General features: G+C 34.9%; 1 pseudogene; it reads left to right on the forward strand.

The window, feature by feature from the left end:
- Positions 1-1,043: 1,043 nt before the first annotated feature.
- LOC112473129 lies at positions 1,044-8,471 on the forward strand (annotated as a pseudogene).
- The last annotated feature ends 1,260 nt before the right edge of the window (positions 8,472-9,731 follow it).

The following is a 9,731-nucleotide window of genomic DNA, read 5'->3' on the forward strand; positions in this document are numbered from 1 at the left end:
CTGCTGAAAATAACTAAAAATTCTGGATAAAATACTACAAATATCTTCTTTTAAGAACATGAATAAAAGTAAGGAATATTCAGCCAAAACCAAATGACAGTAAGAACCCAGAGAGATAAATGAATTGCCAAACCAGTTAGCTCTCAGTTTGCAAGACCTGAAAGAGCTCTGAGGATAGGAGACAAAGCCCAGTTTCTGGGTAAGTGGAGATTCTAATTAGAGAACTTCCAGGACAAGTGAAGCCCTAAAGGCTATGCCCTCACTTTTAGGCTAATCTAGAAATAACCTAATCCCTCCACCTGGAGGATCTGCAACCAGAATGGTTTGTCTTGATTCTTAGTACCATGTGAAAGTGAAACAAATTCCTGAAAATGTGTAACCAAAATCTAGCCCTAACACAAGTTTGCAGCCTGGATTCATATCAGTTCGATCGACTGAAAATGGTTCTATGCCTATAAGTACTGGAAGAAGCAAATGCAATTTTTTTTCTCAAGATGAACCCACCTTTATCTCAGGCCTCTCTAGATTACCACAGATAAAGTTTTAAGACATATAATCTCACAAAAATCACAAAACCCAAGGAAATGAGGCACCATAAACAAGAGAAACAGAAACATAGACATCAGCGTCAGATTTACAAAGACTTACAAGAATTATCTGAATTATTCTGATATAAGAATTATCAGAAACATGATAAAAAAAAACCCTAGAGTTTTACACCCACTGAAAATATCTGTAAAGAACAAAGATAAAAAAGAAGGAACTTCAAGCAAATAAAAGCTAAAACTGTTTGCTACCAAAGACCCTCTCCAAATGAAATTCCAAAGTATGAACTCCAAGCAGAAGGAAAGTAATCTCAGACAGAAAGAATGAGATAAAGGAGTGAAGAGTGATAAAAGTGGTAAAATAATTAATCAAATATGGACTATTTTATCTAATCTATCCACTATTGACTACATAAAACTATTACACTCTATGGCATTAAAAACCTAATAAGAGGGTATCTGCTGTCTTCTGGCCCCCAGGGCACTACAGGTCTAGCCATGGCTCTGTGCTATCCCATGGTCACAGTCCTCAACAAAGACCCCAAGGTGACCAAGAATGTGAACAAGCCAAGGCATAGCTGTGGCCTAGGGAGCCTCATCAATCACAGCAAATGGCTGCGAACATAATCCGAGTGATGTGTAGCTTTGCCCTAAATAGAGCTACTCAAGATTTCCAAGGACAAGTGGTCCCTCAAGTTCATCAAGAAAACGGTGGAAACACGTATTTGTGCCAAGAGGAAGCAAGAGAACTTAACACTGTGCTGGCTATCATGAGAAAAGCAGCTGCCAGAAAGATTGAGCCCCCTCCCCACTCTGTGCATAATAAAAACTTTATAGGGGGAAATAAAAAAAACGACAACAAAAACTCTAACAAGATGGAATTAAAATACATTACCCAGGAACATATAACTCAGAAGGTGGCTGATTGGAATAATGCATTTTAAGGTTCTTACAGTATTTGGAAGAAGGCAAAAGAATAATGATTTACTTTGGACTTTGATGAGATAAGTATGCCTGATAAATTTTTCTATCAATCACTAAAAGTCTAGGAATAGAATATTTAGCTTCTAAACTAATGGAGGGGGGATTAAAGTGATAAAAAGTAATCAATCAAAAATAAGAGAGGAGGAAAAATAAGCATAAAAATGGAGAACCAAATAGATAACTAAAAAAAGAAAAATAATATATCCATAACTGCAATAAGTATAAAGCAATAAATGCTGCTGTTAAAAGAGCTTCAGAGTAGAGAAAAATCCAGCTCTGTACAGTTTACAAAAACCCACTGAGAACATAAAGATACAGAAAGGTTGAAATCAAAAGAATGGAAAAGCCACACTAAGCAAATAAATGCTAAGTAAAAGAAAGCTGATAGAACTATGTATCAGATAAAATATACTTGAAAGCAAAAAACATGATTAGATATGAAGAGATCACTATATAATGATTAAAATGTCCTGCAAAAACTAACAGACGAGAAGAGGAAACTGAAAATCCATCATCATAAGGGGGATAGTAATACCCTCAAGTGATCGATAAACTACTTAGGCAAAAAAAATATCCGTAAGGATTTATGAAATTTCAATAGCCCAATTAGCAATCTTAATTTAATGGACACATACAGAACAATGCCAAAACAACATTCCAAAATCTTACAGGGTAGGAAAATTATATACCAATCTCACTCATGAACATAAATGCAAATATCATAAGACAACTATTAGTAAACTGAATCCAGCAATGTTTAAAGGATAATACATTATTACCAAGTTGGATTTACCCCAGGGATGCCTTTCAGATTTAATATTAAAAAATCAATTGATTATTCATTTTTTTAGGTGTGATAATATATTGTTTTTGGAGGAAAATATTTTTATATTTAGGAGCTGAATGCTAAAGTACTTTATGTGTGGTATGTCATGATATTTGCAGGTTACCTTCAAATGGTTAAGAAAAAAAATATGTAACATATATATGATACATAGATAAAAGAAAAAATAGTAAAATGTTAATAATTTTTGTACCTAAGTCATAGGTATATGTGTATTCATTGTACTATTCTTTAAACTTTTATGTACATTGAGAAATTTTCATAATAACATATTTTGAAAAAAGAAAACCAAGTAATGAAATTTACCATATTGAGTAAGGGAGAAAGCCTTTGACAAAATTGAACCTACATTCATAATCTTAAAAAAAAAAAAAAAACTATTAGCAAACATAATGGTGATAAAAACCATTTCCTTTAAGACTGGAAACAAGGATGGCTGATTTTCAATATTGTACTGGAGACCATCAGACTAAGAGCAAGTATAAAAATTGAACTGAAAGAAACAAACAGTCATTATTCGTAGATGATATGACTGTTAACATTGATATCTCAAAAAAACTTACATTATTAGTTGAATTAATAAGAGAATTTTGCAAGCAAGTGTATTAGAAGCAAAATCAATAAATAAAAATCAAGGGCCTTTATATACATCAACTAAAGTATACTTTAAAAAGAGATATCATTTATAATAAGATCAAAATTATGAAGTATCTAGGAATAAATCTAACAAAATATGTGCCAGACCACTATGGGGAAAAATGATAAAACTATTAACAAATATTAAAAACTATTAAAATGAATAGAGGGCTATACTATGTTCATTGACTGTAAGACACGTTAATAAAATGTCAAGTGTCCTCAAATTGATCTACAGATTCAATACACTCCCGTTCAACAGATTATGAGGCCTTTAAGAGAAAGAAAATTCTGACACATATTACAACATGGACAAACTCTAAGACTTTATGCTAAATTAAATAAGCCAATCACAAAAAGACAAATATTGTATGATTCCACTTTTACGGAATACCTAGAGTAGTCAAATTCATAGAGAAGGAAAGTTAAGTCGTGGTTGCCAGGATCTGGGGGCATGAGGGGTTGGGGAATTAGTATTACTGAGTACAGAGTTTCATCTGGGATGATGAAAAAGTTCTGGATATGGATGATGGTGATGATTGCAAAGCAATGTGAAAATACTTAATGCCATTGAACTGTACACTTAAAAATGATTCAAATGGTAAGTTTTATATATAGTTGATTGCAAAAAATGGTTAATACAAAATTCCAGGTAATATTCATCTCTGGGATGAAGAAATGAGATGCAGTTTTGAGAGATGTACACATGGTCTTCATAATGTTCTTTCTTGGCTTGGTAATAGTTACAAGTGTTCATTTTATTGTTGTTTTCTTACACACACATACACACATGCACACATACATAGATTCATGCAGGATTTTGTATGCATGCCCCATTTCTCTTAATTTTTAAGCACATAGATATATCCAAATATTAGAAATATAAACATATGTGGTAAAACTATAATGAAAAACAAGGGAATTTATGAAAACAAGTTCAGGAGAATGGTTACTTATGAGGGGAACTGAGAGGGGACCCCCAGGGGACTTCAGAGGTCATGATGATATATATATATTTTTTCTAATACTGATAGATGGAGTATCCATTGCATCATGATTCTTTATTCCTTACATATATTTTGCGAATATTCTTTTTTACTTATTCAACATTTAATAAATGTAATTTAAAAGAAAACTCTAAATATATATATATATTTTTTTTTTTTTAAGTTTTGTCTTTATCTGTATATCTGGCAAGATGTCCAATACTGAGGTCAGCCACTTAGACTTGTCTAGGCTACTTCCTTCCTAATACCTTGTGGTTTCATAGGATGAACACAATGGTCTGAAAAACTACTTGTGATATGATGAACAGACAACTTCAGTACATACACTATAATTCTCCTTTGTACAAGTGGATGAAAGGAGAACGTGCCCTCCTTTGGGGTGTATTAAAGTTTTGCTGCGGCTAGTCCAGTCCCTTACAGAAATTGGGCCACTTTGTCCTTTGGTAGCATTCAGCCCATTAGCTTCCTTTGCCTTTTCTCATTATCAACAAAAGAATAATACATAAACTACAACCAAGAAAAAAATCCTAACATATTTGACAAAGGAAGCATTTTTCTAGGACAAAGCACTAAGTATTTCTACTATTATATCAGAAAGTGAATAGAGTTTATCATGAGGGATCAATGGGCCATTTGGCTGAGCCCTTAGTCACAAAGGACCTCAAATTTAGATTTTTGGCCTCATCTCCAAATGAGTTTGGGATACAGTCACAGAGAGACATAAACAAGATTAAATGAAGACGTTTGTTATGCTGCTTTAAGTATATGTCCCAATACCAGACCACAAACTTCCTGTAGTGCCCTGTGAGTTAATAATTGTTATACCTATTATTATCTTGTGACTCGCAGTTATATTGCATTGTTTTTCTTGGTTTGGCATTCTAACTTATTAAATGCAGATATTTAAAAATTTGTTACTAATTTTATAACACGGCTTTGGTGTTTCTTCATTTTGTAATAAATCCCAACATTTAAAAATTAGGTTGCCAGATTTAACAAAGGAAAATACGAGACACTCAGTTAAATTTTCATTTCAGGTAAAACAAGTAATTTTTAGTGTGAGTGTTTCCTATGCAAAATTTGGAAGATACTTGCGCTAAAAATGTGTCCATTGTTCATCTGAAATTAAAATTTAACTGGGTGTCCTGTATTTTATTTGGCAGCTCTATTAATGGAAGTACCCAGCTTCTCCACCTCTGTGTATCTTGCAGTGGATGGAAAAGAAATAACATTTATTGAGTGCCTACTATGTTTGAGCCAAGAGCATTACAATTTGTGATTTCATTCAAACCTTGCAACAATCCTATGGGGAACATATGATTACACCTTTTGACAGTGAATACAAAGTTTGAGTAATTTTTTCAAGATGAGACAGCAGACATAAGATGAAGAATCCAATTCAGGTTGGCTTCCCAAATTTGTACCTTTATCCTGGCAGTGTACTTCCCATCAGAAAACTTTCAGATGGCCTTTTTGCTTTTTTTTTTAAGGTTTTAATCAAAAAGGGACAGAGTTCTAGGAATACTCCAAAGGCTTTTCTATCATAACTTATTATTTTGTATGAAATATTACATTTTTTCATAACATTAAATTTCTATGCCTTGAGCGTAAGGTAATTGGAAGTGAAATTTGCATAGTCAGACATATTTCAAGAAATTTATTTCAGTGAAGAGTTCTGCCTTTGGAAGTTCAGGTAATCTCTTTGGATTTACAGTTTCTTCATTTGTAAACTGAGGGTGTTGGAAGTGAAATTTGCATAGTCAGACATGTTTCAAGAAATTTATTTCAGTGAAGAGTTCTGCCTTTGGAAGTTCAGGTAATCTCTTTGGATTTACAATTTCTTCATTTGTAAACTGAGGGTGTTCTGTGACAGCTGAAGGGCTTGCCAGTTTTCTACCTATGGTTTCCACACCTGATTGGAGAAAACATATTAAATCTTACACAGTTCTCTGCTGCCACCTGCTGGAAAAATAACAGCACCCATTTCTGCTTGAAATGAGCTTTATCCAGTAACCTTGATCCTGTGAGTTTGTTTACTTAGTAATTTCAGTCAATTAATGAGAATTATAGTTTTCTGAGCTTTCCCAGTTTTAGTGTTTTCAATTTATAAAGCATTCCAAATGAGTCAAGGCTGAACTCTGACCATCTAGAAATTAATTTTTTAGCAGTTTTTCCCACCAGGGAATATTATTCATACTTGCCAGTTCTTTGGCAATGACTGTCCTGCCAAATCTACTCACACGGAATTTGCTTTAATTGCCTTTAGTAGTGCATTCATGAGATCTGATAGGAAGTATTTAATAAAACAACAAAAAATTTTTTCTTAAAGTATCTCTTAAAGGTTCTCAAACATTTCATTTTTGTGCTTCAAAAAGACAAGTATACGGTGCTCATCTACTTTCACACATGTGCACACAACCTGAAATATATACACATATGTTTTTTTAAAAAATCTGACTGCTTTATGCCTAGAAAGTATAGACTTTTTTAACTGGAAAAAAATTTCTAAATTAAAGGCTAAGGGCTGGCCTTGATTTTTTTTTTACATATAGACTTATTTTTTTAAAGCAGTTTTAGGTTCACAGCAAAGTGAGTAGAAGGTACAGAGATTTTTTTTCTCCTTTTTTTTTTCCTGCCCCACACATGCACAACCTCCCCTATCATCAACACCCCCCACCACAATGGTACATTTGTTAAAATTGATGAACCTATGTAGACAGATCATTGTCACCCAAAGTCCATAGTTTACGTGAGGGTTCATTTTTGGTGTTGTATATTTTATGAGCTTTGACAAATGTATAATAAGATGTATCCATCATGATATTATCACACAGAATAGTTTCACTGCCCTCAAAATCCACTGTGCTCTGCCTATTCATTCCTCCCTCCTCCCTAGCCCTTGGCAACCACTGATCTTTTTATTCTCTCCATGGTTTTATCTTTTCCACGTGTCATGTAGTTGGAATAATACAGTATGTAGCCTTTTCAGATTTGCTTCTTTCACTTAGTAATATCCATTTAAGATTCCTCCATGTCTTTTCATGACTTGATAGCTCATTTCTTGTTAGCACTGAAAAATATTCCATTGTCTGAATATACCACAGTTTATCTATTCATCTACCAAAGGACACCTTGGTTGCTTTCAAGTTTTGGCAATTACGAATAAAGCTGCTATAAACAACCGTGTGCAGGTTTTTGTGTGAACATAAGTTTTCAACTCCTTTGGGTAAATACCAAGGAGCACAATTGCTAGATCATATGGTAAGAATATGCTCAGTTTTGTAAGAAATTGCCAAAGCGTCTTCCAAAATGGCTGTACCATTTTGCATTCCCATCAGCAGTAAATGACTGTTTTCACTGCTCCACATCCTCACCAGCATTTGGTACTGTCAGTGTTCTGGATTTGGCCATTCTAATAGGTATATAATGGGATCTCATTGTTATTTAAATTTGCAGTTTCCTGATAACTTATGGTGTGGGATATCTTTTCATATGTTTACTTGCCACCTGTATAACTTCTTTGGTGAGGTATCTGTTCAGGTCTTCTGCACATTGTTTAATTGGGCTGTTTATTTTCTCATAATTGAATTTTAAAAGTTCTTTGTATATTTTAGATGTCTTTTATCAGATATGTTTTTTACAGGTATTTGCTTCCAGTCTGTAACTCATTAGCCTTAATTTTTAAAACAATTAAAACCACTTTCCAGAATTCCCATCATAATGCTAAAAGCGAAGCCCAAATAATTCAATCATAAAATATAAAATACGAGATTGATTAAATTTATTGCCAGTTGGGGATCAGTTGGATTTAGAGGATGGGGGCCAACAGCCAATCCCTTCATATCCCAATCTATAATGTTGTAGCCGCCAGCCCCCGAAAGACACACAGACCACCAGAAATCAGTGAGTTATAGGAAACACACTCTTTATTCAGCCAGCTGGGTCTGCCAGGGGTACGCAGACCCCAAATTAGCCCTGAATGTAGAGGTACAGGGTTTTTAAGCCCCAAATGTAGAGGTACAGGGTTTTTAAGCCCCAAATCCCATTCCTCATTCTGTCTTAAACACAAAGGTCTATTTTTCTCCTATTCACTACCTGTCAACCCACAGGTCGGGTGTGCAAGCGGGGGTACAGAAGCAGAAAGCTTATTTTTAGAATGTTATGTTCCCATGGGTGATAGCCTATGTTCCCATGGGCAATAGCCAAGCAGTAATTTTCCAGCCAACACAATATTATCTCGGGGTTTTATCACTCCATACTCTCTTGATTTTCTCCAGTTTACTCCACTGGATACTCCTTTTCAATCTCCTTGAGAACTTGTCCTCCTTTTCCCAGCCTCTGAATGTTGATATTCCCCTAATGCAGAAAACTCTTAAATTTTTGTCTTCAGCCCAGAGGTTTTCCTCCAACCTCCGGATTTGTAAATGCAACTGTTTCCTTGACATCTTCATCTGAATGTCTCCTAGACATAACAAACTTACTATCTGCAAAATTAAACTTAGTTTTCCACAAGAAAAACTACTCCCCACTTACATGTCTCAGAAAATGAGATTAATATCCACCCACTTATCGAAGTCAGAAACCTGGGAATCATCTCTATCTCCTTCCTTTCCCTCTGCCCTGCCCCATCCAATCCATCAGCAAATTTGATTACTTCTATGTCTAAAATGTATTTCAAACCTATGTCTTCAGGGCCAGCATCCTAGTCCTGCAACAACATCCTAATAGCTATCACCTCTTTCACTCTTACCTGCTTCATTCATTATCTACATAAAAGCCAGAGCAATCTTTAAATGATATAAATCATATCACTCTGTTAAAACTCCTCAATATCTTTCTATGGCATTTTGAAAAAAACCTAAACTTCCCACCACTCAGGATCTTTGTATCCATTAGACATTTCATTCCTGGCCCACTGTATAAGGGCTGAGACCTTGTCAAGGAATCTATGAAAAATGTTGGGGGGGGGCCATGGGGAGATTATGGGGGCGGGGACTGGCTCCAAAAAACTACAGGGTCAAACTTAATAAATGTTTGTGACTACATAACATAACAATATGTTGTCAACTAATCCTAAATTTCAACTCAACCTTTATGTAGTTATTTATATTTTTTATTTTAACGAGGAATGTGGGTACAGGTTTTTGTTAAATATAATGTGGTGCGGGTCCCCAGAAGCAGGAGTATAAAAGGCCTACAGGGGTTCTAAAATGGCCCTCATTTAGGGCCTTTATATAAGGTCCTGCATCTCTCCGTCCGTGCGTCTCTCTCTATGGTTTCCATGATGCCACTCTCCTACTTGCTCCTAAACTCAGCCAGCAAGACTTGCAAATTCCTAGACTGTACCAAAATCTTTCCCACTGTTTCCTACCCACCCATCAGTCCTCATCCTGACTCCTTCTCATCTATTAGTTCTCAGATTAAATGTAGCCATCTCAAAGGACCTTCCTGACCAATCTAACTAAAGTAAACCCACATGCACCCCCTTACCTTCTTATTTTGTTGCTTTATTTCCTACATAACTTTCCTCTCCATCCATAGTTTATTTTATTTTGTGTTTATTCTATCTTTCCCATTAGACTAATAAGCTCCATTAAGGCAAGAACCTTATATCTTGTTCTCTGTTGTATCCTTAGGGCCTACTCCAGTGAGTGGCTCAGTACAAGCTTCAATAAATAGCTTCTGAATGAATGAATAAATGAATGAGAACTTAAT

Source organism: Pteropus alecto, unplaced genomic scaffold, assembly GCF_000325575.1.
Source record: "Pteropus alecto unplaced genomic scaffold, ASM32557v1 scaffold98, whole genome shotgun sequence".
NCBI classification, from domain to species: Eukaryota; Metazoa; Chordata; class Mammalia; order Chiroptera; family Pteropodidae; genus Pteropus; species Pteropus alecto.